The sequence below is a fragment of the Pinus tabuliformis genome, chromosome 2_2 (assembly GCF_031772625.1).
Source record: "Pinus tabuliformis cultivar Carrire ecotype Pingquan chromosome 2_2, CPIR1, whole genome shotgun sequence".
In the NCBI taxonomy this organism is placed as follows: Eukaryota; Viridiplantae; Streptophyta; class Pinopsida; order Pinales; family Pinaceae; genus Pinus; species Pinus tabuliformis.
Window position 1 is genome coordinate 1,078,252,578 of NC_142300.1, and position 17,121 is coordinate 1,078,269,698.

The following is a 17,121-nucleotide window of genomic DNA, read 5'->3' on the forward strand; positions in this document are numbered from 1 at the left end:
ACATCAGTAAGAAATGCGACCGGGTTCACACCTTTCCAACTGGTGTATGGCCTGGAAGCAGTCTTACCAGTCCAGTGCGAAATTTCGTCTCTTAAACTCGCAATTGATCTCCTCCCCGGAACTTCAGAAGAAGAGACCCGTTTCTTGGAATTAATCCAATTGGATGAAACCTGTCATGATGCCGCTTTGGCTAACAAAGCCCATAAGAAAAGAGTCAAGGCGCAGTTCGACAAAAATGTCAAACCCCGTGTCTTCTCAGAAGGTGACTTGGTCTTGCTTTACGACCAAGAATCTGACAAATTGGGAGCAGGTAAATTTAATTCTTTATGGATGGGCCCCTATATTGTTAAACGATTGTTAGCAAAAGGAGCCTACGAGTTAATGGATTATGACAGAATTCCACTGGCGCAATCTCGCAATGGGTTGTACCTTAAGCGTTACTATGCTTAAATAGTAACGTGTATGCTTTTGTTGTATTTTGTTTTCGCTAAAGAGTTTGTTTTGGTCGAGTAATCCACCTTTTTACATTTATTGTAGATGTCAAACCTTTCTGAGACATGTGTGGGATATGCTGACGGAGCGAGTCGTAGTTAGTGGAACCTGTCCTCCGCGGCTTGGGCCATTTTTTATCCAAGCGGCGAGTTAGTAAGTTTCAGAGGTGTGTGTATTGGGCAATCAACGAATAATATCGCTGAGTATAGCGCGTTGATAGAACTACTCTTTGATGCCATCACCCATGGTATACGCCGACTAATCGTCAGGCTAGACTCACAACTCGTGATACTACAACTCAATGGTATATATTCCATCCGCAATCCAGCTATTTATCGTATGTTTCTAAGGGTTAAGATTTTGGAAAGATAGTTTGATTTAATTCAATACCAACATATTTCCAGAAACTTAAACACATTAACCGACTCATTAGCAAACTATGTGTTAGATAGACATTTGCGACATTTATAAAAAGAAATGCATCATCAATGTTGTACAAGTGGATCATATAACTCAACCGGAATAAACCCCGAAAATCAAAATATATATATAAAAGCTGTTTATCGTTTACACATAATGTTCTGTAACCAAGACAAAAATTGGTCGCATGACCCGAAAACTCAAAAATGCTAGGGGGCACCCTAGCCTAGTGATGCTCATGATAGCACGTCACGGCCTGTGCAATCATGCGCAAGAGACGAGTCCATCGTCTAGGCACACCAGTAGTATGCCGCTGCAACTGTAAAGGTAACTCGTCGATCCGTACATCTGGAATGCCAAGAGTAAGGCTCTCAACCTACTCCTGCACAGCTGTAAGGGTCTCGGCCACGTCAAGGTCGCGAAGAATAACCCTCCTAGCAGTCTCCCCTACTGGGGCAGCGACTGGCGCTCTCGGGCGAACTGCTGGACGAACAGGACCAACATCTGCATGCACACATGAGTTTGATTAAAGTCTTGATAGAATAAAGCACAAGGAAATTATAAATAGAAACAGTAAACAGTGATATGGTCGAAGATTTTACCAATAGCGCCCCACTGTTCGCCATCTGGCAGTACCAAATCCGGATCGCATCGGAAATCCATGCCAACATATGGATACTCGGAATAGACCATCTCCTGACGCTCGAACCACCTGAAGAAGATATCTGTGAAAGAAATCTGAGATTGACCAGCATGCCTAGACATGTGATCAACCCATCTTTGCATGCGTGGCTCAGTAGGAGAAGGCAAGTCGAGTGCAATATACTGAGGCTGCATCAGTGGTATCTTCTCCAAGTCAAAGGCAGTCAAAATAGAACCAAATCCAAAGTTCTTCAACTTCCCATCCTTTACCTTGGTCAACTGACTTTTCATCTGAAGAAGTACTGCATCACACCAGTTGAATACTTTCGGTTGGAGACACTCCAAGGCATGCTGCACATAGGATCTGTTGGCAACATGAAGAGATGCGCTACCGGCCATCCTACCAATAGTATACAGAATGGACCTGAGAGACCTGTCAGTAATCTCACGGATAACGACCTTGCCATCTCTGCTCGGCTGAGATCCTTCCCTGCAATACTGGCAGACATAATCTCTCACGGAGTCATTCCCTCGGGCCGAACCTGACAAAGAAATGGGAGCACCCCGCCTCGACAAGCCAGTCAAGAAGTAAATGTCTACTATGGTCAGGGGGATAGATTTGCCCCTAATCTGAAATACTTAGTTGATAGGATCCCAAGCATCAAGCATATACTGCAGTAAGGAGATCTGTGCTCTCATACTAGAGATACGGAAGAACTTCAACAGGCCACAGTTCCGCAGCGCGTTCACCGTGACAAGGTCATGGAGGGCAATCATGTCCTCTTCTTCATGTTCTCATTCTCGCCATGTAAGGGTCATTTTGCTCAAAGGTCCCTGCAAAACAAACAAGAGAAAGAGTAAGATCCTGGATTTGATGAGAAACTGGCAAAATTTTCATCAAAAACTGTGCAACAAAACCAAATTTCTGTGCCCAGCGCAACTAGCCAGTGTTCCACCTACGTTGAAGGTCAAACTACCTTCAGGCAGCTTGACATTCAGCGCAGGTTTCGAGTGAACCAGCTGCGCTGATGGCAGAGCGCCCTAACAAAACCCCAGGTGCTCAGGGAGATAGGAAAACAGGCACAGAATGGAAAAATGAAACCATGAAAAGAAAGAGCTAGGGTTCAGCTCCTACCTGGTCTAGACGGCGCCGAGAATCGTCCACAGAATCTCCCGAAATCAGCTGGTGAAAATCAAGGGGGAGGAGGCACCTCCAAAGCTCCAACAAACCAAGTTCAAATGAAATGGTAAAATGAGAGGTAAAAACACTTTTTAATTGCTTTTTATGTTGTTCAAAGCGAAATATTAGGGTTTTAATCTCATTTTCAAGCAAATGTTATTCATTTCTAACTAGTTTGATGTAGCAATTGAGGATACAGTACTATCTTTGAAAGGGCAAAGCTAGTTATGGTAAAAAATCAAAATTTGACCATATATTCGAGCATTTTTAGCACACAGTTCATGCTCGTTAAAAAATAAACGCAAGATCCGAGCAGTTTTAACGCGGACTTCATGCTCGTTAAAAAATAAATAAGCAATGAGCAAGTGTTTCCACCATCATTTAAGCTCATTTTAAAATAAAAAATGAACCACTACCCGGTAAATAACCACTGTGAATGAAACCTTATCAGCCATTAAAGCCTTGGTCGTGTTTGCACCGTCACCTCCACTTTTCATTTGGCCGATCGTTCACCTCCAAAGAGTGATTTCACCTAGCCATCCTTGTGACACTGCCGTGATTGGAAAATTCCAACCTGTACCTGGAATCAGCTGCTAACCCTGTTTATCACTCGTTCCTAAAAAGACGAGTCTTCTTTAAGCTCTTTTCAACTGACTTGTAAAATATGAAAAGATTGCCGAGTTTTGGCCTTCCAGCTCATTAAAGCGACCAGAAGTGCTATCCCTCCTCTAGATTTTAATCTTTTTGGACCTGAGGGATTATTGCACAAAAAGATCGAGTGCTTGTTTTGTTTGGCTCGTTAAAACTATCGAAAAATCATCCCTTCTGTATTGTTTTATACTTTTTCGGACTAAAGGGATTAGATGACGAAAAAGGACTTTTGGAGTTAACTTTATGTACCTTTTCAGAATCTCTAAAAATGAAAAGGACCGAGTTATCTTTGTCGTTAGACTCGTTAAAATCATTAAATAGCGACAAACTTGTCTTTAGACGAGAACGAGTTTCACTATCGCTAGGCTCGTTAAAACATAGCGATGGGCTTGCCCGAAGGGCAGGTTATAGAACAAGCATATGTTATCCTCCTCAAGCTTGACAAAAATAAAGAGGTACTGGTCAGCAATGACTGGGGAAAAATTGGGAGAAACTAAAGAAAACTTTGATGGTAGCAAGTCGCTCTTGAACATGACACTTTTCCTCCGTGCCACAATCGGGTTGGGTTGTTTCATTCACCGGTCACATCACCATGGTCTCGCCATACCATCCATATTTGGGGTAATGCTACCAATCCATCGCATCAGTGTCGCCATATGTTCAAGAGAAGTCGTTCAGAAAAGTCAACCGTGTCCCATCCACTGCCATACATTATCCTTCATCCTTTCATGACCGCCACCCTGAATCATATGTCACAGATCGTTTTCACCTCCATCAAAATCATTAGCTTCGTTCTGTGTCACTGATGTGGGATACATTAAGGCCCTCCTTTGATGGATCGCTTCTTGTCGACATCAGCTCATTATCCAAGAAGTTGATCTAGGAACAACCCCTTCAGTACTTTGAAGCTTGCATGCCTCAATGGCAAGTTTCTCACTTCCGGCGACAGGTATACATCAATGACCTTCGACCAGAAGATTTTGCGTGGTGTTCGACGCCAAGTCCTTTATTCACACCACGTGAATTGTACTGCAGTACCTTGAGGGTCATTATCATTATCGGTGATTCCTCTCGCGCTTGTTAACGGTTTACCTCATTGACCGGTAGTCAAGCGATGTCTTTCCATGTTCGACTTCAGAACATTTCTCACATGGATCGACTTGTACTTAGAGTGAAGATCGAACGAGTTTGAAGACCCCGGATCTAGTTTCATCCATCCGGGCTGCGATATATATTCAGGAAAAATAAAGACATTGACATGTACATCATTGCAGCAGATAATCATCCTACTCAAAGGATGATAATTTCATCAAAATTATCAGTCTACCATCAGACGATTGTCTGTTCTATGTACAGAGAAATAAATTTATAAAGCTGAGCATGGGAATGCCCGCCTCAGCTAGATCATGAAAGCAGTATGAAAAATAATGTATTGTATTGTATCTTATTACAGGTCTCCTCCCAGCATTGGATGAACTTCGGACCCTCCTGGATAAAGCATTTCACCCGATAAACGGCCTCATACTTTAGGGGGCAACTGTTATAGACATTTTTGTGCCTTACAGCATTGAGCATGAAATTTCCATAATCTAAGGGATCCAAAGTCCCTAAACATGTTCCTACCCCTAGAGGAACAAGGCTAACAAACCACAGCAATTCACAGAAGTTCTCCACCAGAAACTGCTCAAAAACAAGTCAATTCAGGATCAATTCAGTGGCTCCACTAGCTGTCTGCGCTGAATGTCAAAGCCAACACTGGCTACCTGCGTTGAATGTCAAAGCCAACACTGGCTACCTGCGCTGAGCGAGAGTTGACATGTGGCAAGTTCATTCCACAAGGTGTCAAAACCCAGGAAGCTTCCAAAATCTTCCTCAATGACACTTGCCTCAGGGAATTCGACTATGATGAGTAAGAGGTTCCAAATCTCCAAGTGGAAGCAAGAACCTCCAAGTGGAATCAAGAACTGACAGAGGGAGAGGACACTAGTCAGATCTCAAGCTGACTCATCCTCTCTCCAAACATCTATATATAGATCTCTCCTCCATGAGATCTAGAGGGTGGAATTTTGTTATTGCAAAGAATTGCTGTTGGTTTGAGATTGGAATCATTGGGTGCTTAATGCTTTGAAGGGAGGTGAAGATAGGAATTCCATTTTGCTGGGAAGGAGATGCTGGATTGGAGCCCTCTGGGTTGTATCTCTTACTGAACCTTGTTATTCATCAATAAAGCTATCTTGGTTTCTCCTATATACTGATGTATCTTTGATGTATGATTGCATTAGTATGTTTAGTTTACTTCTAATCCTGAACTAGTTATGATTATGAATCTATGTCTTTGTGTAGTGTTCTTCTCTTGTGATCTTGCAGAGACCTGTTGAAGCTGGGCGAGCGAGAAGACAAGTAGCTGGGAACTCCCAAAGAGAAGAGAAACCGGACCGAGGGACAAACGGAAGACACCGGTTAGTCCATCCACCTCTCTTCATTCTTAATTCATAAAGGAAGAATACTAGAATAGCTGTCTCTGTTTGTTGCTAAGGCACTGTCACACCTTAGGTGGATAGGATCGTCCTGCATAGGCATTTTTCCCCACAACACTTACGTAGCCCATTAGAACATAAATCTAGAACATCCAACTCTAAAGGATGTTATGAAACCAATTCACAAAAAGATAGAAAAGATAGATCAACGCCTTAGAATTTAGCCTCTTCAAGGGGGCAACCTCCTTTACATTACACAAATGAGTGATTCCTTGATGATTCAAATGACAAAACCTCCTTTCTATATATAAGAGTCTAAGGAGTCACAATATAACCCAGCCGACCTAACAATAACAATATAAAGGCACAAAAATAACAATAGAGTGATTCTATGGGGCACAGTAATAACAATATGGGGACAATAGGGGCACAACAATATTAATAAGGTATACAACTACAATAGTAATGGGGTAATAACTAGTATTAAGGGGACCTAACATGCCCCTCTCCTTCAAAAAAGTATTGTCCTCAACGCTTGAGTAGTTCTGGATGCTTCTGTATAAAATTCTCATCCTCCCATGTGGAATCTCCAGTGGATAAGTTCTTCCACTTGATGAGATACTTTGAAATTGATCGATTTCATAGCTATCGAGTTCTTGTTTTTGTGACTGCTTCTGGTTCTAATATAATTTTTCCTTCCTCTTCAAGTTCTGGCAATATTGTTTGAACTGGAAGCTTGTTGCCTATAACCTTCTTTAAACATGAAACATGGAAAACTGGGTGCACTCAAGAAGCTGCAGGAAGCTCCAATTTGTATGCCATAGTACCAATCTTTTGCAACACCTTGTACGGACCATAATACTTTGGTGATAATTTATTATCCTTATTAGCTTTCTTGAGGGACACTTGTTTATATGGTTGTAGCTGTAGGAATACCCAATCATCTACATCGAAACTTCTTTCGTTGTGATGTTGATGTGCTTGTTGTTTCATTATATTATGCGCCAACACGAGGTTATCCTTTAAGAGTTGGAGGACTTGTTGTCGATGCTCGATGTGATGTTCCACTGCTTGAACCTTAGAATTTTCTCTTAAATATGATGTGATGGATGGTGGCTAATATCCATAAAGTGCCATTAATGGGGTCATTTTTGTTGATGTATGGAAGGAAGTGTTATACCACCATTCAGCGAGAGGCAACCATTTGACCCATTATATCTATTTATCAGATACAAAGCAACGAAGATATCCTTCCAAACATTTGTTTACTATCTTAGTTTTCCCATCAGATTGAGGATGATAAGATGAGCTATGAGCTAACTGAGTACCGAGACAAGAAAATAATTTTGTCCAAAAATTTCCAGTGAAAATGGGATCTCTGTCACTTACAATAATCTTTGGGTTTCCATGTAGCTTTTGAATTGTTTCCATAAATGCAGTAGAAACTGTACTGGCTTTAAATGGATGTCATAATGCACAAAAATGTGTATACTTGGTAAGTCTGTCAACTACCACCATGATGACACTCTTTCTCTCAGACTTGGGTAAACCTGTGATAAAATCCATTGAAACCTCCTCCCAACATTGGCTTGGAATGGATAAAGGTTGTAATAAACCCAGAATCTTAATTGTTTCAACTTTATTTTGTTGGCAAACCAAACATTCTGCCACAAACTTTTGAATATCCGATTTAAGACCATCCAAAAAAAATTCCTTCTTAACCCTGTGGTAAGTTTTTAAAAATCCTGAGTGCCCTCCTAAGGGAGAAGTGTGCAATTCCATAAGAATCTTTTGCTTGAGTTGGGAATTCTTACAGAGGTATAAGCGATCTTTGTACCATAACGAATCATTTTTCCAGCTAAATGTATCAGATGTACTAGAATCGTATTGTAATTTTCGAATAAGTGCCCACACCTCTTCATCATTCTTCCATTCCTCCCTTTCTTTGATTATCCAATCTGTTTGGATAATAGAACTGGCACACAACAATGCTTCCACATCCTCATCCTTTCTTGAGAGTGCATCTGCCACCACATTTTGCTTCCCTTTTTTGTAGATGATTTCAAAGTCATAACCCAACATCTTTATGACCCACTTTTGTTGCTCTTCAGAGGATAATATTTGTTCTAAAAAGTATTTAAGGCTATTATGATCCGTTTTTACCTTGAAGTGTCTTCCCATTAGGTAGGGTCACCATTTCTTAAGTGCATGTAGTATTGCTAACATTTCCTTCTCATAAATAGCTTTGTGTAAAAAAATTCCCTTGATTGGATGAGTTTCAAAAGTAATGGGTCTTTCATCTTGCATTAAAACAACATCAATTCCATTTCCTGAAGCATCACATTCCACAATAAAGATTTTTGTGAAGTCCGGTGTAGCTAAGACCAGTGCTTGGCACATTGCCTCTTTAAGATGTTCGAAGGCCTTTGTTGCTTCTGGAGTCCATGAAAATGCATCTTTCTTCAATAATGTTGTTAGAGGTGCTGCTATTCTCCCATAATTCTTAAGAAACTTGCGATAATACCTTGTCAACCCGAGAAATCCTCGCAGATGCTTTATGGATGTGGGGATTTTCCATTCCATAATGGCTTTAATTTTTCAAGGGTCTACCTTAACTCCTTCATGAGATACAATATGACCCAGATATTCCACCTGTTGTACTCCAAAGAAACATTTGGATCTTTTTGAATATAATTGTTTCTCCTCCAATAGTTGTAGCACCCTGTCAACATGTTCAACATGATCCTTCCAAGACTTGTTGTAGATTAGTATATCATCAAAAAATACTAACACAAATTTTCTAGGGAAGGGTTTGAAAATGGAATTCATCAAACCTTGAAATGTAGAAGGTGCATTGGTAAGGCCAAAAGGCATGACCAAAAATTCATAATGACCCTCATGAGTTCTAAATGTTGTTTTCGGAATGTCTTCAGTCTTCATTCTGATTTGATGATATCCTGAACAAAGATCCAACTTGGTGAAGTAAATTGATCCATGCAATTCATTCAGTAATTCATCAATGACAGGAATGGGAAACTTATCTTTAATAGTGAGTTTGTTGAGCTCCCTATAATCCAGACACATGCACCATGATCCATCCTTCTTGTGCAGCAATACTACTGGAGCAGAGAAAGAACTTTGACTAGGTTTAATTATACCAGTCTCTAGCATTTCTGCAACCATATGTTCAATTTCACTCTTTTGGGCATAGGGATATCTGTACGGCCTGATGTTTGGAGGAACACTTCCTGGAATTAGATGAATAGCATGATCATGATCACGAATAGGTTGGGGACATTTGGGAGTCTCAAATACCTTGGAATGATTGTCCAAGACTTTTTGGAGATATGCAGAAATAGATGATTTCGATGTGGAAACATCTAGCGAACATAATTGTGCAATTACACCTCTTTGTTCCTTTTTCAGAAGCTTTGTCCTACCATTAGAGCTGATTATCTTTCCCAGTTTCCCTGCAATACCCCTTAATTCAACTTCCTTTCCTTCAGCAGAAAATTTCATGAAAAGTTCTTGAAAATTAGAAGCTATTGTACCCAAGGATTGTAGCCATTGGACTCCCAGTACAACATCAACACCTCCCATTAGAATGGAAAGCATTGGGCTAGTCAATACATATTCTCCCATGGATAGCTTGATATTATGGCACTTTCCAGAGAAATTTATTGTTCCTCCATTTGCAACCATCACTTGACACTCTGGTGCTCGATATAGGAAGCAATTCAATTCTTTTGCTACCATACAATGAATAAAATTGTGGGTACTTCCTGAATCAATCAACACTATTACCTTTTTCTTCTTGATTTGTCCTTCTATCTTGATGGTTTGAGGAGTGGTAATTCCAGCCAATGCATTACAAGATATTGTTGGATTCATTTCTTCTTTATCTAGGCTTTGTTCCTGGAGTATATCCTCTTCTTTTTTACCTTTCTTGCTCCTTTTCTTCTTCCTCTTCACAATCTATGTAGAATAATTTCTTCTTAGCACACTTATGACCTTTAGTGTATTTTCTATCACAACTATAACAAATCCATTTTGCTCTTTTTTCTTCCAATTGTTGTGGTGTCAACCTTATAGGTTGTGGAAGACTAGGGGCAACAACACTTCCATCTTTATAGTTGTGAGTGGTATGCTTCTTGGTTGTCATCATTTTTCTTTCCATTTTTCTTGCTAACTTGAATGGCTTCTCTAATGAATCAAGTTCCCAAAGGCAAACATCATGTTGGATATTATCCTTTAAAGTCCCTATGAACACATCAATCCTATGCTCCTCTGGAATATTTTTTACCCTTATGTTCAATTTTTGGAACTCCTCATGTGCTCCATTATTGAACCCTTTTGTTTGAGACTTATCAATTGGCTAAAAAAGGTGTTTCTTTTTGTATCATCATAATGTGCTGTCAATTCTTCCGTAAAAATTACCCAAGTGATAATTAGTTTACGAGAGCAAAGCCATTGATACCATACAAACTGATTTGGTTCCAAATATAAATTTGCAATACGTACCTTTTGTGTGTTTTGCACATTATTGAGATCGAAAAATTGCTCCATCTATAATAGCCATGTTGCGGGATCCTTGCCATCAAACTTCCTCATATCGATTTTTGGAATATGGTGGGTCTTCAATCCAACATTGGATTCTATGAAATCATGATTAACATTTCTTTCGTTCGCATCATGAGTTTCCTTTACTACCCTTTCACCATCAGTAAGTATTTCTTGTAGAAAATTTGTCAAATTTGTCTTCAAATTTGCCATGCCTGTCTTCAAATTTGTGTTCAAATATATCTTCAAATTGTCCATCTTAGCTTCCATGCCATTCATCTTAGCTTCCACACCATTTATCTTAGCTTTTGTTAGCTTTTGTGAGAGTGACATTTGTTGCACTTGGTCTTGTAATTTTGATATATCATGTAGAATTTCTTCCTCTTCTTCATGAGTCATGCTAGAGCTTTCAGGTTGCTTACTAGGTGTTTTCATTTTCTTTTCTTGGGGCATCAGTTACTGATAATAATGCTCTACTATGCCCTTTGAATTCCTTCAAAATAATTTTTCAAACCAAGCTTAAGCAAGAATTTAAAAAAATCTACACACCTTTTTTCACTTTATAGGAGCTCGATATTGCCTTTGATGTATCTCTATAATTTCGAACCATCCAGTTTTGAAATTGAGACCTGCAGTAGCCCTCTGTGTCCTCTTTCTAATGCCAACAGTCTGATCCAAATTGGATTCTCCAAGGAAGAATTATGCCAAATCTCCCACAGTGACCTGATTATAGACTAGTTTAGTAGAGCGAACTTGTACAATGTGCCACGTGTCCCTGTTTCAACCTTTGGCTCTAAAAAATATATACAAGAAACTATAGTCCGTCCTCTTTCTGTACCTTCTTATGAAATTTCAATCCGATGCTCAGAGAGAAAGTTATGACAATTTCCCCCGGTCACCTGTTTGGAAGGTAATTCAGGAGTCTGCAAAAAGACCAACTTCCTTAGATCATATCTCCACATATATAGCGTGAAAAACTCTAAAATTCTGACCCAAGGTTCAGTGCGATGTCATCTCAAATGGTTTTTTTTTTCGATTCTGAAACGTCGCAGAAAAAAAGTTATAGAGAAAATGCCACGATGACCAATTTGGAGCAGTGAAACCGTAGAATCCAAAAGCTCTGATACCAAATGTTATGAAACCAGCTCACAAAAAGATAGAAAAGATAGATCAACGCCTTAGAATTCAGCCTCTTCGAGGAGGCAACCTCCTTTACATTACAAAAATGAGCGATTCCTTGATGATTCAAATGACAAAACCTCCTTTCTATATATAGGAGTCTAAGGAGTCACATTATAACCCAGCTGACCTAACAATAGCAATATAAAGGCACAAAAATAACAATAGAGTGATTCTATGGGGCACAATAATAACAATATTGGGACAACAGGGGCACAAAAATATTAATAAGGGATACAAATACAATAGTAATGGGGTAATCACTAGTATTATAGGGACCTAACAAAGGATAATTTACTACCTTCTGGTTTGATTCTCTTTTCCAAAAGAATTGTACAAACTATATGGTTAAATAATTTGGCAAGGTGTTAATGTGTGATTCCTTCAAACACATTGCACTATGACCTAATGCAGGAGATACCTTCTCCAGTTTAGACTTCAGACCATGTTTCAGTCCTTCATGCAAATGGTTGACCTCATGAGAAATGTGACATCTTAACGAGTACACCAACTTTGTCTCCAAACTTTCCTCGCCACTTTCAACACATCGAATCTTGCTTGTAAGCTCGATCCCAGATAAAGACTTTATAGATTCACTCGAATCTGGGGACTTGAGAGATTGTGATAGTGTATAGATAAGTTGGGTCCAACATTCCTCTGCATCCTCTTGCATAAATAAACCATTATGTTGCTAGGCCAATTTAGGATACTTCTTTCTCGACATCATCCAAAATTGCATAGGAGTGACAACTCGAGTGCTTCTATCCAGCTCACCAAATAAATCCCTAGTAGCCACAGCTAAAAAATGTGATGAAGGATCTAAATCATTGCTCCTCCCAGAATATGTGTACTTCTGTAACACTAACTTCAACTCTGGAACCAAATGTAAGCACTGTACAATTGAATTCATATAGCATGTATTGCCCAAATTGAATAAACCAACTGTGTGGCCCAAAGATGCAGCCTTTTCTTCTTTAAAAAAACATTTTTATGCCCATGACTGTGTTCGTTACATGATTGGGTAGCCACTTCATCTGACATTCCACATTTAGAATCCCCATATGCAACAAACTACTTCGTGCAAAATGAATGCACCCAAAAAGCAAATTGTATTCGAGCTGCGATAACGAGAATGATATCCCTACTTTCTCTATTGGCGCACCTCAACCACCCACCTAACTGATCACACGCCTAATCTAAAACGCCACTAAAACTTAGATGTGGGTATAACCAATCTCAATATATGACCTCAACATTGCCCTACACTCATCAAAACTCCAAACTAAATGTCGACATCGCTAGGGTTGCTATAACTAGGAAACGTTGAGTGTAAATGTGTGAGGATTTGTAGGTAGTTGAAACTGCCACAAATCACAACAACCAGATTTGTTTTTAGCTTATATTCTTTTACCATTATTGTTGGGATTCAACTCTATGGCCAACAAAAACTTCACGTTCAAGCCTTCGAGTGTTATCTTAGTGGATCCACCTCTTGTAGATCAAGTAAACCAATCTAATCCTTTCATGGCCGCAACTAAAGCAGTGATCTATATGTGCATTAAATTGAAAAACCGTTTATTTTACACAATCTAAAAAATAAGGCTCAAAAGAACCCTCAAAATATCTCAAATGGTTACAAATTTGAGAAAATTTCTCAGGGGTAATACAACTAATCCTAATCTAAAGAAAACCCATGTTTTTGTGTTTTGAAATTCGCTACCAATTGGTCATAAAATGCATTTTAAAATGACTAGTCAAAATTGTTACATATTTGGCCTCTCTTTTGGGGACAAAATCAATTTCTTCTAGAATGACTACTAGATTTGGAGATTTAGAGATATAAAGGGAAAAAAGAATCTGTAAATAAATAAATAAATGAACCATAGCATAGAGCTCAGCCACAACAAGGTTCTTGGACATTGGGCCAACACCAAAATGAGTATATCGTGTTGTTCTAGTTTGTTCGATTGATTGTTCAGCGGGAAAGGTTCTTTGAAGTATTGCTTGGACAGTCGCAATAAATATTCCCATTAACTAAGCCTCTATTGGGCTTCCCCAAGGTAGATATTCCAAAACATGGAGAGGGTGAAATAGATTTCATGATAAAATTGGAGGTTTCAAAGGAGTTACCACTACAATTTCAAGTGAATCCATAGTTGAAGAACTCAGAGGGAGAAGATAATTATTGGACAGAGTAGGAAGATAGATCATTTAAGTGCAACAAATCTCCAACACAATCTGCTCAAATTCGTTCCCAAAAATATGGATCTTATAACCAAGTGAATTCCGTTAATCATTAGATGATGGCAGCCTGACGTGAATCGTTAGTGCTCCAAATCAATGAGAATCATTGAATGTATGAAAGGATTATTGTTGTAATCAGATCGTGAGAAAAAGCTTTTGATTGCTCAACAAATCCTTTGATTTCAAGAGGTAAATAGTTGTGATGTTATGCTGATTTCTTATAGTGTTGCCCATGTTTCGAAGATAATTGCAGCAAATTAGATCAAATTCAAAGCAAGATTGTTTTTTATATGCTGAATTTTGAATTTCTATTCTAAGCTAATGCATTAAAAAAAATTTACAGGTCGCACGAGAACCTAAATTGCCAATTTTTTTGGAAAAAAGAATACCTATCATTTAATTGTCAATCCGGGGTTTCGTAAAACTTGTGAAGTGTGCGTGCACTATATATGCTAGAAATTAACTTCCAATTTAGATCAATATAACTACGAAAGCAAATAACAGCAAACCAAATTCACCTATTCTAATTCAACAATCAATTCAAAAGAAATTATTGTACAATGCACGAAATTGAAATCTTAATCTACCGCACTTGTAGGAATTGAAATCTTAATCTACCGCACTTGTAGGAATTGAAATCTTAATCTACCACACTTACAGGAATTGAAAACACACCACTCTTTCAAAAATGAAATTTCATGATATGAGATCTACTCTAAGGGATCATGTGTGCATTATCAAATCAAGATCCTATGAAATGTATAATCAAAACCACATGAAATGAAATGAAAGAAAAAATAATCATTCTTAACCTCTCACACACGAAAAAATATGAAAGCAAATAAAAACAATCAATCTTAACCTTTCACACAGGAAAAGATATAAAAGAAATAAATCTTAATCTATGAAAGCAATAAATCTCACACATTATAGGTGGCCAATCCAAAATCATGAGAGATGGCAATTTGAGAGGCTCCTAATGCAAGCATTACCAATCAAGGTAAACATCACTCATGAGCATGGTTCTAAATCTGAATTCCATTCAAAACATGAGTAATCTTAAATTTCCACTTCAGTATCTCCAACTTTACACATGCCTTTGAAAGGAGGAGGCTCTTCTATTTATAAAAAAACATAAGAAGCTACATCTTTAATGGAGGTCCACTATTCTCTCCTTAGATATCTAAAAAATATCATAGAGTTACAATTCAAATAGGTAATGATGAAACACACAATCTCATAGAGTTACAACTCAATAGGTAATGATAAGACACATGTCCTCTTTTACCTTTATCCAAATCTCTTTTCATATCTTGAAGGGAATTCGAATTTGAGTACTGGAGGCCACATAAGGGTGCCTTGGAAGCTTCCAAATGACCTATAGATGTCATGAAACTCAAACCACTTTTAAGTATTATCAAGTATATGTCATTTTTCTAAGTTTTAACCATAAATTCACTTAAAATATTAGAAATCATTAGCTTTTGGAAAACACAAATAGAACCCATATAATTATGAAAATGGAGGCTAATGAAAGGTTATATGGTCATGGAGTTCCGACATGTGAGTGAAATGATGGAGATAAAGGTGAAAATGGATGATATTTTGAATACATTTTGGAGGCTCTATAGTTGTTTCCCCAACTCTAGCTCAACAGTGCACGTCTTGGTGGTAGTACTTTCGGAAACTCATTAGGCATCATATCTACATACTTGGCCAATGCATCGGAAATCTTGGCTATAATAGGTGTCCCCACTTCATCATCATCCTTAACCTCCCTGATAATTGTCGCATATGTCTCAACATCCAAATCTTGCATTGCCCTAGTCATACTTAGTGAAGACACATGTTGGACCTTCACCTCCCTACACTGCTCGTGAGTACGAAAAGTCTACATCTATGTGTCTCCAATCAACATAATCTCATCATAACATGACACAAAATTTCCGAGTTGCCCTTCAAAAAATCATGCCCCCGTGTGATGTCAAAGTCTGTCAATCTGGAATTCACTTTAGCCCTTGAGTTCATTGCCTTGACTTCCACTTCCTTGGGAGTAAGTTGCAACCCAACTTCCTTCGCTAACCCTGCCATCACAAAATTGTTAGTGGCACCTATGTCCACCAAAGCTTGGATAGTTCTCCCATGAATCTCCAAGTCAAGAAACCCTAAATTGTGTAGCCAACACTTTTTTTTTCTTCTTCGAGAGTACACCTACCAACTTCCTTATTATTATTAGAGTCTTTCTCTTTTTATTATTATATCGTTATGTGCGGAAAACATAACGATACAATGAAAGAATACTAATCAAGATACCAACAACAATATTTCATCAAATTAAACTTTCATTATCATTTTCAAATTTTATACAATATGTTACAATGGGGAGGTTGCCCCTACCAGGGCATAAGACTCTACCTGAACCGCTTTCTATAGTCCACTTTAATTACAATGCGTTATGACTTCCGGAAGGGTGGGCACATACCCATCTACCTATCTAACTCATGTTGCCTATGTACCACACGAACTGTAAACATTGCTCGTCGTGTGACTAACACATGACCCGTCACCCTCGCACTGTGACCCGCCTGTGCTAGTTGTGTGTTATCGACTGCGGTTCGTGTCTTGTTCCTCCAAGTAACTCCCACCATGTACTTATATGCGTGCTCCACTTATGTTCATGAATCATCGTGTCTCTTGGGGCGTCAGCCCCTCCAAGCGAACCTGCCCACCAATGTTAACAAGCTTGTTTGTTATGTGCATGAGTCAGCCTGTCGCAATACTTCTGCCCATCCACCATATGAGTCGGCCAATGGCATATTTTTGCTCGTCTGCACTCAACATGCCCACTACGATCCAAATGTGTGTCATTGCACTCGTTCGTTCGACCCACACTCGGGTGTGGGCGCCCTGCCTGGGTGTGCACCCCTGGTCATGCGCTCCGTCGTCGCATTTAACTGAAACTAATATATCGCCTATAATCTCTCTTCGCCTTTGCGTGTTGCTTTTAACCGACCATCCATTAAGCATGCTCTCCATCCATACACCTTTAACCGAACAAGAGTCGGGATGGCACCGCCACTACGTTTGCATGTACATCACCGGTGAACCTGTACCCGCAACTTGCCTAAGTGTCATGTTCACCCGGTTGCGCACCTGACTCACCCAATGGACGTGATGCCGACTCGGGTTTGTGACACCTTGGATGAAAATTTTTTAGGCCATAAATTAAGCCTGAATTCAAACTAAGACAACTTGACAAACAAAACTAAATTATCC

The 17,121-nt window shown here is 39.1% G+C and overlaps 1 pseudogene; it reads right to left on the minus strand.

The window, feature by feature from the left end:
- Nucleotides 1-15,676, minus strand: part of LOC149197126 (ubiquitin carboxyl-terminal hydrolase 6-like) — a 35,924-nt pseudogene extending 20,248 nt beyond the window's left edge.
- Between the last annotated feature and the right edge of the window lie 1,445 nt (nucleotides 15,677-17,121).